The sequence below is a fragment of the Equus quagga genome, chromosome 10 (genome assembly GCF_021613505.1).
Source record: "Equus quagga isolate Etosha38 chromosome 10, UCLA_HA_Equagga_1.0, whole genome shotgun sequence".
Lineage (NCBI taxonomy): Eukaryota > Metazoa > Chordata > Mammalia > Perissodactyla > Equidae > Equus > Equus quagga.
The window spans coordinates 103,000,039-103,018,967 of NC_060276.1; the positions used below are offsets into that span (position 1 = coordinate 103,000,039).

Genomic DNA, 18,929 nt, shown 5'->3' on the forward strand with positions numbered 1-18,929 from the left:
AAGACTGGCAACAGTTGTTAGCTCAGGTGCCAATCTTTAAAAAAAATGTCTGAAATAATGAAGTCATCAAATAAGTTATCGACAAGCTTGTAAAAAGCATAGTATCCCTAGTACAGATGCCTAATATCTAATGAGATCCTTCTCATTGGTAGAATCCAGATACCATGATAAAGGTTCTGTTCATTAGAAGTCAGAATGTTCCAGTTGGAAATAATTTCTGCTAACTGAGCCAAAAATCTTAACTGGTTCCTAACATAATTGTATCACTTTGGCCTCATCAACATTATCTCCTAGCCAACTAAACTGAGATTCTCTCTCCTTCTCCAAAGACCTTCAAGAGCATAAGCAAGAGGCTCTCATTTTTTGAGAGTATGACATAAAGATGCAAGAACAGAGGCAGAAGGAAACAGCCTATAGAATAACAGTTTCAACTTTGAAAAGAAAATTACAAAGCTCTTGGACTTGTTCAATTTCTAGGGGAAAAAAAGATATCCCCAGACTCTACTAAGGAAGCAGAGAACATGGTCTAAGGGATTTGGAAATTATATTTGTTTACCTTGAAAGATAAATAAAGAGGACTGAAATACTTCAGCGTCGGATGTTCTTAGTGATTCTCCAATTTGGTTATAAAATTAAATTAATTTCCTTCAAGATTCTCAGGGTCAAAAGATTTACTCTTAAGAAGCTTTCTACTTGAAATTGTTATTGTTGAGAACAGATTTAAAATGCATTAGGTATATTCGGAAAACTAAACGGAAAAATAACAACACTAATTGGGCTGACCCTCCTGCCTCCAGAAAGTTAAGATATATGTTTGACAGGTAATTAAATGCAATATTCTAAAATGGGACTGAAATCAACAGAGAAACTCTTCAGAATACCAATGGCAGAGGAGCTTATGTTTCTCTTACCTTCTTTCAATTCCCACAGAATGTTTTCCACTAAAATGGATATTTGAGCCACTGTCAAAATGAAGAGCCTCTCTTCGAGAAGAATGCATATTTTGTATGGTTAGAGAGGCAATTTGATGCTGGAAAAAAACATGAATTTTAATATTTGGTAGACATGGGTCCAAATTCTGGTTTTGTCACTTACCAGCTCATGATGCTAAGTTAGTTAATCTCTTCAAGCCTCAATATTTTTCCTCTATAAAATGTGGACAATAATATACAAGACTGTTAGGAGAACAGGAAATTTTACAAATATTTATACAGCCCGTTAGAGTGCTAGAGCATAGTATATTCACAATAAAAGTTTGCTGAGCTGCACATCTAGTAATAATGTCAATCTCTGAGAGAGAACATCATCATTGCAAAGATAATAGCTATTATTTTCCCGAAAAGGATGTAGTTAACTTCTATTGGGACTATGCTTAGTGCTAACAGCTTTCAAACACAGATTTCACCTTGCTCTTAGCACTCACACCCAACCACAAGCAGATTTAATCCACATCCGTCTTCTCTTTACAAAGGGTTATAATGGTATCAAACATTGAAGGTTTTGATTGGATAACTCAAAGGATTTCCCACCTGCTGTGATTCTGATTGGCTGAGTGGAAACAATAAAATGGCTACATGTGGGTTGACCTACAAAACTCATTTTCCAACAACAACGACAAAAAAAGGGCATTTAAAAAAAAGAATATCATCTCCAAATGGGAGAAGAGAGTTGTTTTTTCAATCACATTATTCATTTTCATCCTATTGTATTTCTTTAGGGCCACTAGAAGTAAGATTTGCAAATAAAATGAAAAAGGGATGCCCATGTTACATTTAAGGGCTTGGAGAATGCTAATGAGATTTTTTAACCCTAAAAAAAACCCTCATAGAAATAAAAATATATTAAAAGAAAATCCACAAAAGATAACCAAGATAAATGCAGAAAAAAATCAAAGACTGAGTACGTATAATAGTCCAAAGAATCAGTCTGCTTGGGTGTAACAATAAAATATATATATATGGCCTATTTGTGGTGATTTCCTTCAGTTTGAGCATGGACAAATTTTCTCTCCACTAAGAATGGGTTCTTTTATTCTCAGTTTCATTCAAGTAATAGTGGACTCAACTTTTCCTTAATATTGTGGGATACCATGCTGTGGAAATGGCTTCAAATAATGAGCACTGGGGGGGTGACTGAAATGCTGCTCATGTTTACACTGGCACACCGGCACAAACAAAAGCCCCAGCACACCGGCAGCACTCTGTTCATCTGCTGATTTTCTCCAATATGGTTCCTGCTGAGACACAATAACAAGGGAAAATAACAAAAAGTCAGCTAAAAGATCTGTTATGGGGATGGGGAAGAACGTCTTTTTAAAATAAGACTATAATATGCTCATATAGTGCTGAAATTCACCCACACTGGTCAAAATAATTCATGAAGATGGAGTTTCAAGTCTATTCAAAATATTACCACAGGGAGCTCTACTAGTGCATGTCAAATAATAGAGTCCAAGGGTGTTAGCCAGTCTAAAGGAGATGTTTATTATCTATGCCACCCCTTCTCCCCACCCTTCTTACCCACCACTCAACTCAAGGGTATTGTCAGAAGCAGCCAATAGCAGGTCATGTGATCAGAAATGGGCACAGTTCATAATGGATATGTAGTACATACACGAAGAGAGTAATTTTACAACTTGTGAGCTTCACCACTATGCCCCCCATTTTAATGAAACAATAGCAATTTTTAATTTATGAGATTTTCTATCAGAAGACTGAAATCAATACCATATATCTAATTGGCCTTCCTATCTCAAGGAACATTAATTTTGTATGAGCATTTATCAGAGATTAAATTCCTTAAACTTTAGGAGAAGGGAAGAGAATAACTTAATCTGAGATTCCCTTAATTAGTTATAATGTTCTATATTTCTATTAAAAATCTTACATCAGAGCCTCAAAATCAGTTACCATAATGGAAGGTATAGTAGATACTGCAGTGATTTGTTCTGGTATCTTAGAATGAATCAGCAGCATTTCTGCATACCACAGTGCTGGTAGGTACATCACAAAAAGAAATCTAGGCATAGGGAAACAGCTGGCCTCAACCTCCAAATTGTTAGGAAATGGAATAAAAGTGAAAGCAACACAAAAAGCCATATAATGAATTTAATGACACTCAAATAGCTTGGACTCTGCTGGATGCCACTGGCCTCCCTCTAAACATCCTATTGATGCTACTCACAATACCAGTAACATCATTTTTACTGACAATTTTCAATTTACCATGACTCTTTGGACCAATTCTACCACTCAATGACTGCAATTGAAGAGTTGGAACAAAGGTAAGTTAATGGCTCAAAATAATTTTTAAAATTTTATTTAAGGTCTTCTTCCTCTACCACCATGACTCTCCTCTCTCCCCTCCCCAATTCCTATCCTCCTTTCTACACTGTGTATTGCGGAAGAAAGGTTAAAGAGAATGGAAAAATTGGGAGGAAGAGAGAAATTCAGTAATGGTTTGTGGCCCCTAAGGCCAAATACCAGAACCTGTGATATCATTCCACCAAAGACATGAAGATTGGGAAAGACTCAAAAATAAATTTGTCAGTGAGGCCACACTGTGAAAGAGCCTTGGGGCCGGCCCAGTGGCGCAGTGGTTAAGTGCGCACATTCCACTTTGGGCTGCCCGGGGTTCGCCGGATCCCGGGTGCGGACATGGCACCAATTGGCGAGTCATGCTGTGGTAGGCGTCCCACATATAAAGTAGAGGAAGATGGGCATGGATGTTAGCTCAGGGCCAGGCTTCCTCAGCAAAAAGAGGAGGATTGGCTGCAGATGTTAGCTCAGGGCTGGTCTTCCTCAAAAAAAAAAAGAAAGAAAGAAAGAGTCTTGACCTTAGATGACAGAATTTGAATTCAAACACTCCTAGATGAAAAAGCAATGAGATCTAAAGGAAATGGAGTTTAGGAAGGATTATGGTGAGTGGATTAATCAGAAGTCTTTCCAGTTTCTATTGACAGAAATCTAATACAACATGGCAAAAAGAAAAGGGATTTTTTAATTATGTAATTAAGAGGTCCGGGGATATTCCAGCTTCAGGAATGGCTTGGACCAGGGGCTCAAACAATGTCTTCAGGATTCCATCACTCTCTGTCTCTCCATTCTTCAGCTCTATTTTTCTCAGTAGGTTCTTTCCTGTCTTTCATTCCAACAGCTCAATTGTCCCAGCAGAAGAAAAAGAGAGCTTCTTTACCTTCTCAATATTTCCAATAAGAACACCCAGGTTTGAGTTCCACTGATCAGGACAAGTTCATATACCCAAATCCTCTAGTGAAAGGAAGTATAGTGAGGAGAGGCATACTGGCTCAACCCAAACTTCATGGTCTGAGAGTTTTCCAAAGAAAAATTGAAGTGCCATTACTCCAACAGAGAGGAATGGACACAGGGCAGAACAAAGCAAAAGATAATCACCACAGTAGGGCTAGATGCTTGCGAAAATGTTATCTAGATATGTACAATTAGGTTAAGATAAAAGAAATTGCTAATTGTCCCCCAATATCCATTTTCTTTTTCTTTCTTTTGGTAATAGATTCCCCAAGTTTTATTTGGTACACCACCACCCTTACAGCTAGGTGTAGCTGTTTGACTAAGTTTAGGCTGATGGGATGTGAGAGAAAGTCAAGTGCAACTTTCAGATCATCTGAGAGATAAAGATGTTTCCAGGAACAACTTCTTTCTCCCTTCTCAATGTCTGAAAAGTAGCCACAACTACAGCTGCCAACTTGGACCAAACTCTAAAAGCCACATATTGAACAGGTCAAAGTTGACCCAGTAGCCTGCATCACTGAGTGGCCTGGTAGAGCAGAAATGTCTGCCCAACCTAAACTACCCTTTGGACTTTCACCTCAGACAGAAATAAGCACCTTAAGCATCTGTCTTACATGTCTTATTCAAGCCACTATTTGGAGTCTTTTTGTTTAACCTGTACGCTGATTAATATATTAAAAGACTCACTATGGCCAAGTTCTAGAGAAAAATGGCCAAAAGTATTTTAAAATAATGGACCCATAAGGGTTTGTGAGTACATTTTATTACATATATGTAGCATTTTATGTAACCACAATACTAGGATATATAATAAGAGAATATTTCTTAATCTTTATAACATTAGATCTTATATAAGTAAAAGGTAACTTTTACTTGTGAGTGGTAGAATTAGACATTAACTTTACTCTCTTCTTCATGCTTGTCTTCATTTTGTAAATTTTCTAAAATTAACATTATATGTTTGAAGTAAAATAGAGGTTATTCTCAGTCTTATAAAAAGGAAGGAAATGGCTTTTCCAAGGGAATTCTGTTCAGGAAATTAAGATATATTTGCTGCTCAGTGAGAAATGACGTAGCAGTGGTCAAGAGCCAAATACATAATCTCAGATACTGCGGGAGATTGCAAAAGTGGCCACAACTTCTTTCCATTTCTGTATCAATGCCTTTTTGCAATATAACTTTGCAGCTCCCTCCATCAAGAGGTGGAATCTATTCCTCCACTCCTTGAAAGCTGAGCTTGGCCATGTGACTTGCTTTGGTCAATGAGACGTTAGCAAATGTGATGGAAGTTGAGGCTTGAAAAGTACTTGCACACTGAAGCTTGCTCTTTCTTGCTGCTCTTGGGAACCCTGAAAACACCACACGTGACCAAGCCTAGCCTAGCCTAGCCTGCTGGATGATGACATGTGCCCAAGTTATCCCTGTTACCCCAGATGACATCGACCCAACCACCAAATGCGAATGAGGCCACCCTAGACCATACAGTCCTGGCAATGCTGGCCCAAACCAGAAGAGCAACCCAGATGATCCACAGAACTGTGAGAAATAATCACATCTGTTTAAAGCCACTAAAGTTTTGTGGCTGATTGTTATGCACCCTGTTAAATAAAGGATATCCTCTAGTTTACTCATTTTGAAGGGTTAAATAGATGATGTACAGGTTTTATTGGTAAAAGTGATGAATTTACCAGTGAATCCATATCATTACAGTATCCCCCCCTTATCTGCAGGGGATATGTTCCAGGACCCCCAGTGGATGCCTGAAAACATAGATGCGAACCTTCTATATACTATGTTTTTTCCTATACACACGTACCCATGATAAAGTTTAATTTAAAAATTAGGCGCAGTAAGAGATTAACAACAATTAATAAAATAGAACAATTATAACAACATAATGCAATAAACGTTACCATAGGGGCCGGCCCCGTGGCCAAGTGGTTAAGTTTGCACGCTCCACTTCAGCGGCCCAGGGTTTCGCTGGTTCGGATCCTGGGCGCGGACATGGCACCGCTCATCAGGCCATGCTGAGGCAGCATCCCACATGCCACAACTGGAAGGACCCACAACCAAAAAAATATACAACTATGTACCGGCAGCCTCTGGGGGAGAAAAAGGAAAAAATAAAATCTTTAAAAAAAAAAGTTACCATAGATCTTAGCAACCTCAGCATACGATTTTTTTTCCTTTCCTTTAGTCAAGAACTTTCACCATTTCACTTAAAGGGGGCACTTCACTGCTTCTCTTTGGCATACCCAAATTGCCAGTATCACTACTTTTGTGATTTAGGGCCTTTATTAACTAAAATGAGAGTTACTTGAACACAAGCACTGTGATACCATGACAGTTGATCTGATAACTGAGACAGATATTAAGTGACTAATGGGCAGGTATCAGTAGGATACACAGCGAGGATATACTGAACAAAGGGATGATTCTCATCCTGAATGGGTAGGAGTGGGATGGCTCAAGATTTCATCATGCTACTCAGAAGAGCGCACAATTTAAAACTCATGAATTGTTTGTTTCTGGAACTTTTCATATAATATTTTCAGACCATCACTGACCACGGGTAACTGAAACCACAGAAAGCGAAACTGCAGATAAGCGAGGACTGCTGTATTTGAGTTTATTCAGCCTAAATAATAGGAATTAGAAATTGAAAGCAATGCATAAAAGCAGTAATGAATAATGAAGGCGTTCTTAAAGTTACAAGGTTCAAATAACATTATGCAATATTTTTCACTTATAAAATTCTCAGGAGAAATGTAATGGTCAAGAGAATGATAGATGTTTCGAATTGGAAAGGAATTTACATTTCATAAGATTCATGCCCTTCTCTTCACAGTTGAGGAAACTGAGACTTAGAAAGGTGAATTGGTTTCCTATGTTTTATACAATTTATGTCAACTCCAAAAAATAGCTTCTTTGCATTGTGAAGGCTTCCTGATTCTAACCCCAAATCCCAAGGCAATTTCACAACCTCAGAGGAAATGGGTTTAGGAATTTTGAATCAGAACACTGCCTGACACTTAGTAAGAGTTCACATATGAAAATCACAACAAGCAGCTTATGGATGTAACAAAGTCACAGCTAGTCCAAAGAGTGCTCTAAACATTGGCTCGGTTCCAAAATAGTACCCTTGTGCTCTTCCTCCAAAACACAGGCCCCAAAATCTAGGGTAGACAAAATTCTGAAAGCCGATGATAGAGATATTCTTACTGGCAATTAGCGATAATGAGAACTTTGTTAAAGCCTTAGATTTCTTTTCTGTCACACACTCCCCATGAAAACTTTACCATGGACTGAATGTTTGTATCCTCCCCAAACTCGTATGTCGAAACCTAATCCCCAATGTGATGATATTAGGAGGTGGGGCCTTTGGAAAGTGATTATGTCATGAGGGCAGAGCCCTCATGAATGGGATTAGTGCCCTTATATAGACCCCAGAGAGCTTCCTCACCCCTCCTACCACGTAATGACACAGCAAGAAGATGGCCACCTACACACCCAAAAGCAAGCTCTTACCAGACACTGAATCTGCCGGCACCTTGATCTTGGACTTCCCAGCCTCCAGAACTGTGAAAAATAAATACCTGTCGTTTAAGCGACCCAGTCTATGGTGTTCTTATTATAGCAGTCCAAACTAAGACAAATGTGCACAGCTGCAATGAAAATCCTCTAGAATTGTGCACTCAACTTATTACCATAAACTAACCACCTCAAAACTCAGAGGCTTAAAACAACAATTTATTATTTTTCCCAATTCTGCAGGTTGCCTAGGCAGTTCTTCTGTGACCTCTCCTGGACTCATGCACGCGGCTGTATTTGGCTGGAAGATCAGCTGGGGACTGGGCTCAGCTGGGACGGATAGCATAGCTGAGCCCCTCTCTCCACATGGCCCTTCATCCAGGACATCTTCATGGAATGGTGATCCAAATGCAGTGCTCAAAGAGAACAAAGGCTTCAGAACTTGCTTATCACAATCTAAAGGTCAAAGCAAGTTACATGGTCAACTCAGACACAAGGGGTGCGGCAACAGACTCCACGTTTTGTTGGGATGAACTGCAAAACATCGTAGCTATGCTTTTCAACCTACCCCAACACTCTGATCCAGGCTCAGATATCTACTTTTCTGCCATTTACAACTAATGAAAAATGACACTGCTGAAATGAAAATTCCCTAGAATTGCGCACCTAAATCTTTTAGCTGCACCAAACTCAAATTTTTCTACAGAGAGACTGTGGTACTTGCCTAATTGTGATTGTCAAATACATTAATAACCTTCCTGAACAAGAAACTGCATTAGGAATCATACTGAACAGTTATCACCATAAGTCATTTCCAAGATAATTATAAACAGCATCACCAATACACAATGCCACAAAAGGAAGTGCTAGTTTTTTCTATCAAATGGATTTAAGATTTGAATGTTAAAAGTGTACCAATAGGAAATATGGAAATATGGGTGAAGCTTTTTCTAATAATCTTTAGGTAAAGATCTTTTTAAGCATGACCTACAGGCAGAAACCATAAATGAAAAGATTGATGGCTTTGAATATATAAAAATTTAAGACCCCTGTATGACAAATAAATATATACATTAAACAAATAATAACAATAAGAGTTCTTATAGTGTTTACTAAGCACCAAGTACTATTCTAAGTATTTTGCTTATTTTAATCCATTGATCCTTACAACAGTCCTATGAGGTAGATACTATTATTTTCCCCATTTTCAGGTGAGCAAACTAAGGCACAGGATAATAATATAAGATATCAAGGTAGTAAGTAGCAGGGCTAGTATTTGAACCCAAGCAGTATTGGCTCCAGCGTCTAAATTCTAAATCACTACACTCTACAGAAAACCTGGAAAATATGAGCAAAATAAATACGGCATAAGCTTAATGTCATTGATATATTAAGAACTCTTGCAAATAAAAAAGAAACAGAAAAATACACCATTTTCTAGGGACAAGGGCTATGAACAAATAACTCACAAAAGGGAAATGTAAATGGCCTATAAAATATGAAAATGTTCATCCTCACTAGGAATCATAAGAACTCTAACGAGATACCATTTGACTCCTGGCCAGCTTAGCAAAGACAAAAGCATGATAATACCCTTGGATATTATCTCCTTGCTGGTAGGAAGGTAAATTGATAAAATATTCCTGGAAGATAATTAGGATATATATACACCATTCAAACATTCAACTATGGATGAGGTTTGATCCAGCAATTTTACTTCTAATAACTTTTCCAAAGAGATAATCAGACAGGCACATGAAGATGTAGGTTAAAGAAATGTACTGTAGCATTGTTTATATTTACTAAAATACGAGAAGAATAAAACATTGATTAAATATGCTATGATTCCTCCATGAACGGAATACTATTTAGGTTTTTAAAACAATGATACATAATTCCATTTGCTGACATGGAGGTTTTTTTATATCTTTATAATGTTATACTTTAGTTTTTGTATAACTCTTCATGTATTTCATTTATCACTTCTACAGTCATAAAAAAGCCAATCACCTCATTTCTAGTTTAGAGTAGTGAAACTCTTTCCAAGCCCTAAAATGACTCCCTTTAGAAAAACCTACAAGCAAGACTTTTCTCTTCCCCATCTCAGTGGACACCTACACAATTGATTTTGCTAGAAACATGAGGAGAACACTTACTGTTACACAGTAAGGGCTACTTGATACTCAGAACTACCCAGGGTGATTGCCCCATGGCCTCTAACACTACAGCCCCCACCTGATCAGCTTTCTAATCATTAGTCATCTGAGAGCTGAAAATAATGATAGATGACAAATCACAGCTCCCCAGAGCTCATCAGCCAATTCAGTTCAGGGGATAAAACCCAGCCCAGTAATATATACTTCCCAATGGGTTTGAGGAGAGAGAAGGAGAGCCCAGGAAAACTTGCTTCCTAAGTGCAGGCAATTAACAGTCACTGCTTCTCGGGCCTTCTTAAGCAAAGATGTCACATGCTCAGAGCCAGGGACAGTCAGAAGCTGCAGAATGTCCTCGCCTGCTGACTGATGAAAATAACTGACGCTGGGGTGCCAGCTGAAAAATCAATTATTCACATCTTCTAGGCAGCTGCCGCCTACACAGCCAGCAGTGGCAGGTCGCAGGAAGGGGAGATTGTTGTGTTTTGTTGTAACATGCATTATCCATTTCTCTGGCCTTGGCGCTCATCAACAGCAAAATCAATAGGCTACTCCAAACTGAGAAACAGACAAGTTGGGCACCAACTGCATTCCAAGCACCTGGAAACCTCCTAACAACTTCATCACAGACAAATGACAAGAGGGAAGGTTCCTCATCTCACCATCATCATTTTCCATATTCTGTGTCTTTCCTATTTCCCACAGTAATAAGAAGGAGAACCCAAAGTTTCATGTCTTCCTCATGATTGGGTCACCTTTGCTAGAAGCTGGAAAGAGAGATTTGTTCTCAAAAGCTCCTCAGCTGTTTTTCATCTTTCTCATCACTTGCCTTATGTCTTGTGGCCCAGAAAGTCCCCTTAGATATGTGGATTTGTCTTTTCAAAGAGCAGAACCTAATAAGGTTAAGAAGTTCAGAAAACTCATTTCAGCATTTGCCAAGCATCATGAATTAAAGAAAATATAGAGCTTGTTTTGTCAAATCACTTAGGTTTAAAATATATTTTAAGAAGATATTTATTTATATGGTTCTAATGTCTGCTGCTCTTTTATAAACAAAAATTACAGAATTGTGAGGATGCAAAATAGTACAGACAATTTGGGAAATAGTTTGGCAGTTTCTTATAAAGTTAGGTATACACTTACCATATGACCCAGCAATTCCACTCCTAGATAAAATGAAAATTTATGTTCACACAAAAACCTGTGCATGACTGTTTATAGCAGCCATATTCAGAATATCCAAAAACTGGAAGCAATCAAAATTTCCCTCCACTGGGAGATGTGGAATGGCTAAATACACTATGGTACATAAATAGAATGGAATAGTGGTCAGTAATAAAATGGAACAAACTACCAAGATGTGCAAAAACATGGATGAATCTCATAAGTATTAGCTAAGTGAAAGAAGCCAGATTCAAAAGCTCATATTGTATAATTCCATTTATAGTTACATTCTGGATAAGGCCAAACTATAAGGACAGAAAATAGATCAGTGGTTGACAGGGGCTGCGGGTGTGGAGAGGGTCTAACTACAAATGGGCAGCTGGGTGGAATTCTTTAGAGTGATGGAACTGTTTCATACCTTGATTGTGATGAAGCTTATATGACTGCGTGTCTTTGTCAAAACTCCCAGAGCTGAGTCAAAACTCACACCACAAGAGTAAATTTTACTCTATGTAAATTGTACCTTAAATTTTAAAAATTGAAAAACATTTAGGTAGGAAAAAGAACTCAAGGAATTCTTCCACAGTGGTAAACCCAGTTGTCTCTCATCCCAATACATTTTCCTACTGTTTCACCATCCTTGCTTATGCCACATTCTCTCCTATTACATCTGGGCTAGAGTTGCAGTGCAATTTGCAGCTGGAGCAGACAGGACTCTCCAGAGCATATGCCTCCTTGCAAATCTCTAGGACCATGGACAGAAGCACCAGCCAAGGCCAGTCCGGATAAAAAAATGCATTCATGGCTGCTCAAGTCTCAAAGCCTTTCCTCCAAAAGCTTTCTGAAAGAGTTAGAACAAACAGGTAAGGATTTCACATAGATAGAGCACTAGACACAAAAATCAGGAGTCCCAGGTGGATTTTTACCAAATCTGCCACTAATTCACAATGCGATCTTAAACAAGTACTTCACATTTATAGCTGTCAAGGTCTCACAGGATAAAAGTCAGCTCAGGTAGCTCAAGAGACTTCAAAAGAGTTGGGAAGGTGAAGGGAATCAATAAGGAGTGTTGAAACACCCAGACATTAGCAATACTGGGAAGCTGTTTCCACCCTCAGTCCTGCAGATGCAGGAGGAAGAGGTGACGGTGTTACAGGGACCCAGTGAGTGTGAGAGTAAAGGAGAGACTTTCCTGGCAAGAGCTGTGGTCATGAAAGAATGACCCAAAGCCAAAATCACAGCCCAAAACTTGAAAACACCATTTCTCTCCTCCTCTCTCCAATTTCCTATTGGTGTCTCCCATTGGCTAAACCAAACAGGCCAGCTGGAAAGGAAGCTTAGGTGATGCAGACTTGGTGGTCAGCCTCCGGGACTCAGGTAAGGGCAGAGAGGGACAGAGAATGGATCCTAGAAGGAGTGGAACGGAGAGAGCAAACTAAGAACAACAAGGACCACATTATTTACTAAAGTCATATAGTTTGATGACTTCTAAAATCCTTGATGCATATATAGTCTATGAATCCACCCGACAGTCAACTTTTGAAGCCCTCCTCCATGTTCCCTAGGAACCACACTTTCACATGGAATAATTCATATTTCCTCAAAAATGCAATTACTTTCAGTCATTGAACTAAAACCTGTTTTTCATCCAGCTAAATTGAATTTTGCCCAGTGGTGGATGGTCAATATCCTTAGTCAAGCAGAACCTCTTTAGAAAAATTCTCAGTTGCCTATCAAAACTTCGAGCAAGATGCTTGAAAGGAATAAGTATATGACTAAATCCTTACTTTTTCAGTTAAATATCCTAGAGATTTGCTCTAGAAAAGGGTGCAGCCATCTGGTAGGGCTTCCTTCCTCACTCTACCATCTCAGGATATAGAATTATGAGTATAGATATGAATATAATATAGACATGAAACAGAAATAGTCTGATATCATCCTTCGATTTTTTTAATTTATTTTTTACCCTGTATGTAATGTATGTGTGTCCTGACTCCATAACTCTACAAGGGGCTATAAGACTATATTTTTTATTTATATTTATATAAAGTTCCAGGACTAAAACACAAACTACATAGAAAACCATGCCACTGGAAGATAAACACAGCCTATTTTCAGTCCTATAGAGCACTGCTTAGGACTTACAAGTTATGAGACCTTCTTTACTTTGATTTTTTTTTCACAATCCCCCAAGCGATGGTCTTCATTCTTCCCTTAAACTCAGAAAACTTTTTTAAAATCTCTGTGTATGTTTCTAGCTGCAATGGAAGTAAAAACAATTCTGCCACATGAGAAAGGAAACCATAAGTGGGGGCAAGCCAAGCATGGCCTTAAGCAGTGTATCCTCTGTGGTGCTCATAAGCCCACAAACTATATTCAGCAAGATGTCCTTGTTGCCATCCAACAAATCATAAGCCCTGCAGCTTCTCCACTGAACTCTCAATGGTGCGTGTGTCCAAGGTGCTTCTTGAGAGGACAGAAGTGGTACTGAGGTGATTCGGTCTGTGTCAAAACCCTAATGCTCTTCATCTATCAGGCGTTGAGTTGTTAGACTGATGCCTAAGTGTAACAATGCATTAAGCAGGTCATTTGGGGCTCCCAAATTGAAGGGAAGGGGCTAAACAGCATGTGGATTCCTGATACCCTTCCACTTTAGGGTCTTATTCCAATTTAAAGACTGTCAGAATCTATTCCCAGGAAGTACAGTCAAACAACCAGTGGCTGGGTTTGAGCCACACTGATTTTCTGAGCTCTTTCGTATAAGGTGACTGGCTACCTGGCTGATTTGCCTCGCGGTGTGAAGGCAGAGGCCCTTCGGCAGTATTCAGGGCTGAACTGAGCAGATTCTCAATATCACACAAGAGTAACTGCAGCTCTGACCCACTTTTCCCAGGCCTGAGGCAAAAGTGCAAAGTAGACTCTACTCGGAAGCCTTTCCTTCTTTCTTCCTGAATTGCCTTTCCTTCCAGCTCTGTTCCTCATCCTACCCTCTTAAAAAGCCATCCTTTTTCCTCTGTTTCCCATCCTGCCCTCATAATGATCTATGGCTCTAAGAAGCTCCAAGCTGCAGGACATCCATCAATGGTTATCCTTCCCCCAGAGTCCCTCATTCCAAAATCATTTCTTCCTCCCCAACACCCCATAAGATACGGATGATGGAAAAACTCAATATTCTCTAGAAATATCTAAATTTTGAGGTGGAAATTGTTAAACCAAAATAATGTTGCACTCAAAGAAAATAACTAGAAAACGAGTTTCTCCATTTTCACTTCACTTTGGCTGTCTAAGCTGTCCAGAGTGAAGACAGAGGAGGGGGCAGGGAACTCTCCATCATTTCAGACTTCCTTTCCGAAAGGAAGAAATAACTTCCCATCTGGCCTCCTCCAGGAGGACGGAAGGAAGGAAAGAACACCTCTCCCACCTTCTGGAAGCCATCATCCACTTTATGATACCCCATTTCTACCTTATAAATAAGGTTTGAACGGGGTCATTAAATCTACTTTAACAATTTATATTAAAATATCCTTTTTGGAAATGAGTTTATCAAATGTTTGTCACAGATCCCTAACCTCCAAATTTATGCCACTAATTACATAATTTTAAATTACTGTTTTTTAATTAACCTCTCTAACTTTGGGGATCTTATCTTTTCCTTGTAATTATCCTAGCTTTCAGTTTTACTCCATGTGATCTATCTTAATACTTTTTTGGAAGTAAATAGGCTATAAGTAAACGTCAATAAAATATATTTTAAAGACCTGTGTAGATGACAAATATAATTGTTCTGATTCTAGCCACCAGCACTGAGTTAAGTGCTCCTGTAAGGGTAAGATATTAACCTCTACGCTGGAAGAGGATCCGTGGCTGAAAAAGCTAATGTATAAATAAGATGTTAGCAACTTAAGCCGTAGAATTGGACTCGCCAGCTTTTACAACTCACACATATTAAGCAGAACTACCTTTGGAAAGCTTCTTTCCCAGACTAAACTGTCAGCTCTCTTCCTTGAAAGATGTCTCCATCTAAAATGGTATCTCAACTTCCCAAATGACTCCACCCCACTCCTACGGGCAGTATCAGAATGCAGCAAGACCATCGTGGATCATTTCTTGTTGTGTTGGTGTTTTTTGAAAGAGGGAGCAAGACTGGCAAACAGCAACTGAAAAATCCATTAAATAAATCTATCAACAAAATGCAGAATAAGCTTGAAAAATAATGAGACCATTGCTGAATGAGGCAGATGGCTTGGCAACCCTAAAAGACTAACATCAAACAAACATTCATTTGAGTCTTCATCTAGCTTCACTAAATTAGTATGTGAATTCAAACATTTGTCTTTCGACATATCTTTCCCGGTGATGGGAACTATGCGAGTAAGGACCACTAGCAAGAGGAGGAGGAAATGCTAGCCAAAGAAAATGGCACTTGTAAGTCATGCTGACACTAAGCCTTATGGGGGTATAATAGAAACTATTGGAGATCTTCCATCTATACCTCAAAGGCCTAAGGACATATTTGAGATCGCCTCTCGTGTGTAATTATCCATAATTATTGCCCTAAGTTTTTCAAACTTTGCCACCACTTTCTGTGTGCATTGCAGTAGAATCCTTGCCATGCTATTCGTGAATTGAGCTTCAATGATATACGTACTCACAAACAGGAATGATAGACTTTTACTTTCTATGAAAGTTCATAGAGGGTTGGGATTAAGGGGAGAAAATATCTTGCTAATCTCATACATAAAATGAGGGATACAGTCTTATCAAAAAAACACAGCCCTCAAAGAATTTACCATTTAGGAATATCAGACCTTGGTCACCAAACCATGCAAAGATGATATTGAAGGGGTGTGTGTGTGTGTGTGTGTCCCACAAGATTCACTTAGTTTTTCTACTCAAAAAATAAAAATTTCAACACATTGAATATTTATAGGAGACCATAAAAGAATATTAGAGTTAAAAAAGGAAGCCACTACAAAGGAAAGGATTTGCCATTCACTCTGGAAAAGTCCATGATAATCTCTCTTTTAAATGATTCACTATGAAAATAAAAGATGATCAAAATGCATCAACAGAATACATGAACAGGATTAAAAGCAAATTAAAAAGACTGGCTTTATTCTCTTTTCAGGGCTGTCAGTCAAAAGTATTCCTGTGGTACTAGGGAAAAAATCACCTCCCTAGTCATCTCACAGAACTCATAACCCTAATGAGAAGAAATATGATGATTCATAAGCATAAAATATAGACACATGATGTGAGGCTGTCTTCAATGAAGAAGTACTTCCAGTCAGACAAGAACCGAACTACTGGTAAAAGGGAGAAAGGTGTTATAACCTTTCTCCCCAGTATCCAAGTTGGCTCTGTGGGCCAGAATCTAGGCCAAAAAACCTGAAAGACTCACCCAAGCATTATAGTCAGAGAGGAAAAAATTACCTCAAAGGAAATACACGAAAATGTTCATTTATAGTAAATGCCCTTAGGTAGGTCATGGGCAAGTCTTTATCAACTTTCTGCAGTTTCCATATTTTTTATAATGAGCATATACTAACTTTATAATCAGAAAAAAAGACTTTGCATGTTTTCGAAATGGTAAGATAAATTATAGAGATAAATTCTTTAAATTGTTTTCCATATTTGCCAGTTAGGTAAATTAGGTCAGCTTCTACCCCCAGGCTCTCACGTGAAACGCTCTTTTCCCATTATCACTAAAACTGCTGTTTCTCATCCTTTTAAAACCCACATGACTTCTCAAACCAAGAAGCCGCTTCCCCATTTTAATTTAAAAAAGGTCTAAAACATCCTTTGCATTTAGAGTTATTAGTCAAAGCCTAAAATTACAAAGGCTTTCTTGCTTTAGCTCTATTTCTTAGGGAACATGGAAGGAATAAAGGAGGAGTTAACAGATGAAAGGTTTTCCCTCTAGATACCAATTGTGTTACATCGATTATAATGTAAAATTCAAGTGTATAGAAATTCACTTGACAGCTACTAAACAAGACAGCATGAACAAGAGTAATCTAATATATACTAATTTCAGCAGAGAAAATAAATGTTTGTGGGAGGGGGGAGTTTAAAGTGGCATTTAAATATAAGTACTATTGTAAGTATTATTTCACTGTAAGCCCCACTGTGCTTCATACAATGCTCAGCACACAGTAAATAGTCAAGTGGTTTAGTGGAAAGAACACTGGATTAGAAGTCAAGAGGCCTGGATTCTCACTCCAGTTTCACCACTATATAATTAGCTAACTTTTAATCTATCATTTTATCTATTTCCTTATCAGTAAAATAGGAATTGAATCTACCTCGCCTGCCTCAGAAGCCTGGGCAAAAATAAGGAGGGAATGAATGAGAATGAACATTTGATTTAAATTACAAAGTATTTTTCGGTTGACTAATTTACCCCCTTTATATAATGCTGATATGCAAAGAAAAACTTTGTTATAGAATGATATCTCATCCTCACTAAAATCCCCCAAGATGCTACGTGCTTCTGTAAGTAAATTTCAGGACATGAAATGGTCAGGTGTTAATAAAGCATCAAAGATAATTGAAGAGCTGCTCTCCAAGTTATCTGAAATTCTTACTTAATATAATAAAAACATTCCCTCTTCTGAGAATCAAGCCAGAGTTGTTTAGGGTTTTAACAACTGCACACCTCATAGGACCAAGCAAGAAGTTTGTTTCTTCTGCCAGATCCCTACTGCAGAATGTTATAGCCTCTCCCTTGCCTAACAGAAGAGTGGTGCTGGAAAATTAGAAATAATTCATTTTTGTGTCTACCTAGAGTGACAAAAGGACACTTGAAAGAGTTAAGAGTAAGATAAGGATCCTGAAAAGACTTATGGACTGATGGTAAAGTAGGCTAGTGGTGCCAAAGCCTTGAAAATGCTCAGAACATAAAAAACCACACAAAGCTGGTTCATTTTACGCCAGCAGTTAACAGACTTTTTCTGTAAAGGGCCAGAGAGTAAATATTTAATGCCTTGCAGCCATGTGGCAATTGCCACAACTACTTAACTCTGCTATTGTAATGTGAAAGCAGCCATAGGCAATACATAAAGAAATATGTTCCGGGGGGCTGGCCCCGTGGCTGAGTGGTTGCGTTCGCGCACTCTGCTGCAGGCGGCCCAGTGTTTCGTTGGTTCGAGTCCTGGGCGCGGACATGGCACTGCTCATCAAACCACGCTGAGGCAGCGTCCCACATGCCACAACTAGAGGGACTCACAACGAGGAGTATATGGCTATGTACTGGGGGGCTTTGGGGAGAAAAAGGGAAAAAAAAATAAAATGTTTAAAAAAAAAAGAAAGAAATATGTTCCAATAAAACTTTATTTATTGACTTTGAATTTCAAATTTTTTCATATATTATGAAAAATTATGCTTTTGATTTTTTCAATCATTTAAAAATATAAAACCATTCTTAGCTTGCAGGCTGTACAAAAACAGTCTACAAGCTAGATTTGGCCTACAGACTATAGTTTGCTGACCTGTTTTAGACAAATAAATAGCACGAATTTAGACCAGGCTCCCCAGAAGCAGATCCTAAGACAAGAATTAGTATACAAGAATTTTTTAAGGCAGTCCTGCCATGGAAAACCAGTCAAGGAGAGGAGGGAACAGGGAAGGAAGAGAAACTGTGAGAGTTAGTCCTCAACACAGCCCCCAGTGGTTCCCCTCTCCTGGTATTCACACCCTTATGAGGTCCTTTCCCACAACGGCCCAGGGGTGGTCTCTGTGTGCAACAAATGGCAGAGGTGATGGTATGCCATTTCTAAAATTAAGTTATAAAAGACTGCCACTTTTGTCTTGG

At 38.6% G+C, this 18,929-nt stretch overlaps 1 pseudogene; it reads right to left on the reverse strand.

The window, feature by feature from the left end:
* The window catches only part of LOC124245523 (aldehyde dehydrogenase, mitochondrial-like), a 52,880-nt pseudogene that overhangs the window by 7,643 nt on the left and 26,308 nt on the right, over positions 1-18,929 (reverse strand).